Source organism: Arachis ipaensis, chromosome B4 (genome assembly GCF_059453495.1).
Source record: "Arachis ipaensis isolate K30076 ecotype BB chromosome B4, ASM5945349v1, whole genome shotgun sequence".
NCBI classification, from domain to species: Eukaryota; Viridiplantae; Streptophyta; class Magnoliopsida; order Fabales; family Fabaceae; genus Arachis; species Arachis ipaensis.
In genome coordinates this window covers 91,484,091-91,486,859 of record NC_142439.1, presented here as the reverse complement: position 1 = coordinate 91,486,859, position 2,769 = coordinate 91,484,091, and the positions used below count along the sequence as shown (strand labels likewise).

At 32.9% G+C, this 2,769-nt stretch overlaps 1 non-coding gene across 1 annotated transcript; it reads right to left on the bottom strand.

Annotated features, from left to right (window-relative positions):
* Positions 1 to 1,892: 1,892 nt before the first annotated feature.
* LOC148568349 (small nucleolar RNA R71) lies at positions 1,893 to 2,000 on the bottom strand. Its single transcript, XR_015881537.1, has one exon. It is a non-coding gene; the product is annotated as a small nucleolar RNA R71 (small nucleolar RNA).
* Positions 2,001 to 2,769: the final 769 nt, after the last annotated feature.

The following is a 2,769-nucleotide window of genomic DNA, read 5'->3' as shown; positions in this document are numbered from 1 at the left end:
CAAAAATATTTTGTGTTTCTTGTTTGAGTCTTGAATCAGATTTTAAAGTTTGGTGTCAATTGCATGTTCATCTTGCATTTTTCGAAAAATTCATGCATCCATAGTGTTCTTCATGATCTTCAAGTTGTTCTTGGTAAGTCTTCTTGTTTGATCTTGATGTTTTCTTGTTTTGCATCTTTTCTTGTTTTTCATGTGCATTTTTGCATTCATAGTGTCTAAACATGAAAGATTTCTAAGTTTGGTGTCTTGCATGTTTTCTTTGCATATAAAAATTTTCAAAAATAAGTTCTTGATGTTCATCTTGACATTCAAAGTGTTCTTGGTGTTCATCTTGACATTCATAGTGTTCTTGCATTCATCACATACTTTGATCCATAACTTTCATGCATTGAGTCATTTTTCATGTTTTTCTCTCTCATCATAAAAATTCAAAAAAATTCAAAAATCAAAAAAAAAATATATCTTTCCCTTTTTCTCTCTTAAAATTTTGAAAATTAGATTTGACTTTTTTTTAAAAATTTTTAAAATCTAGTTGTTTTTATGAGTCAAATCAAATCTTCAATTTGAAAATCTTATCTTTTTCAAAATCTTTTTCAAAAATCAAATCTTTTTCATTTTTTCTTAGTTATTTTCGAAAATTATAAAAATATTTTCAAAATCTTTTTCTAATTTTATATCATAATTTTCGAAAATAACATCATCAATTAATGTTTTGATTCAAAAATTTCAAGTTTGTTACTTGCTTGTTAAGAAAGATTCAAACTTTGAGTTCTAGAATCATATCTTGTGATTTCTTGTGAATCAAGTCATTAATTGTGATTTTAAAAATCAAATCTTTTTCAAAACTAATTTCAAATCATATCTTTTCAAAAATATCTTCTTATCTTATATTTTTCAAAAATTTGATTTCAAAATACCTTTTCTAACTTCCTAACTTCTTATCTTTTAAAAATTTGTTTCAACTAACTAACTAACTTTTTGTTTGTTTCTTATCTTTTTCAAAACTACCTAACTAACTCTCTCTCTCTCTCTAATTTTCGAAAATATCTTCCCCCTTTTTCAAAAATTTCTTTTTAATTAACTAATTATTTTAATTTTTGATTTTTAATTTTCGAAAATTACTAACCTTTTTCAAAAATAATTTTCGAAAATCCTTCTCCCTCATCTCCTTCTAATTATTTATTCATCTACTAACACTTCTCTTCATCTCACATCACTGCTCCTATCCTTACCCTTGTGTTTGGATTCTTCATTCTTCTTCATCCCTATTCCTTTTCTTCTTCTACTAACAATAAGGAACCTCTTTACTGTGATATAGAGGATTCCTCTTCTTTTCTTGTTCTCTTCTCTTTCTTATGAGCAGGAACAAGGAAAAAGGCATTCTTGTTGAAGCTGATCCAGAACCTGAAAGGACTCTAAAGAGGAAACTAAGAGAAGCTAAATTACAACAATCCAGAGACAACCTTATTGAAAATTTCGAACAAGTAAAGGAGATGGCAGCCGAACCCAACAACAATAATGCAAGGAGAATGCTTGGTGACTTTACTGCACCAAATTCCAATTTACTTGGAAGAAGTATCTCCATTCCTGCCATTGGAGCAAACAACTTTGAGCTGAAACCTCAATTAGTTTCTCTGATGCAGCAGAACTGCAAGTTTCATGGACTTCCATCTGAAGATCCTTTTCAGTTCTTAACTGAATTTTTGTAGATATGTGATACTGTTAAGACTAATGGAGTAGATCCTGAAGTCTACAGGCTCATGCTTTTCCCTTTTGCTGTAAGAGACAGAGCTAGAGTGTGATTCGACTCTCAACCCAAAGACAGCCTGAACTCTTGGGATAAGCTGGTCATGGCTTTCTTAGCCAAGTTCTTTCCTCCTCAAAAGCTGAGCAAGCTTAGAGTGGATGTTCAAACCTTCAGACAGAAAGAAGGTGAATCCCTCTATGAAGCTTGGGAAAGATACAAGCAGCTGACCAAAAAGTGTCCTTCTAATATGCTTTCAGAATGGACCATCCTGGATATATTCTATGATGGTTTATCTGAGCTATCAAAGATGTCATTGGATACTTCTGCAGGTGGATCCATTCACCTAAAGAAAACGCCTGCAAAAGCTCAAGAACTCATTGACATGGTTGCTAATAACCAGTTCATGTATACTTCTGAGAGGAATCCTATGAGTAATGGGACGCCTATGAAGAAGGGAGTTCTTGAAATTGATACTGTGAATGCCATATTGGCTTAGAATAAAATATTGACTCAGCAAGTCAATATGATTTCTCAGAGTCTAAATGGAATGCAAGCTGCATCCAACAGTACTCAAGAGGCATCTTCTGAAGAAGATGTTTATGATCCTGAGAACCCTGCAATAGCAGAGGTGAATTACTTAGGTGAACCTTATGGAAACACCTATAATCCATCATGGAGAAATCATCCAAATCTCTCATGGAAGGATCAACAAAAGCCTCAACAAGGCTTTAATAATGGTGGAAGATACAAGTTTAACAATAGTAAACCTTTTCCATCATCCACTCAGCAACTGACAGAGAACTCTGAACAAAATACTTCTAATCTAGCAAACTTAGTCTCTGATCTATCCAAGGCCACTGTGAGTTTCATGAATAAAACAAGGTCTTCCATTAGAAATTTGGAAGCACAAGTGGGCCAGCTGAGTAAAAGGATCACTGAAATTCCTCCTAGTACTCTCCCAAGCAATACAGAAGAAAATCCAAAAGGAGAGTGCAAGGCCATTGAATTGATCACCATGGCCG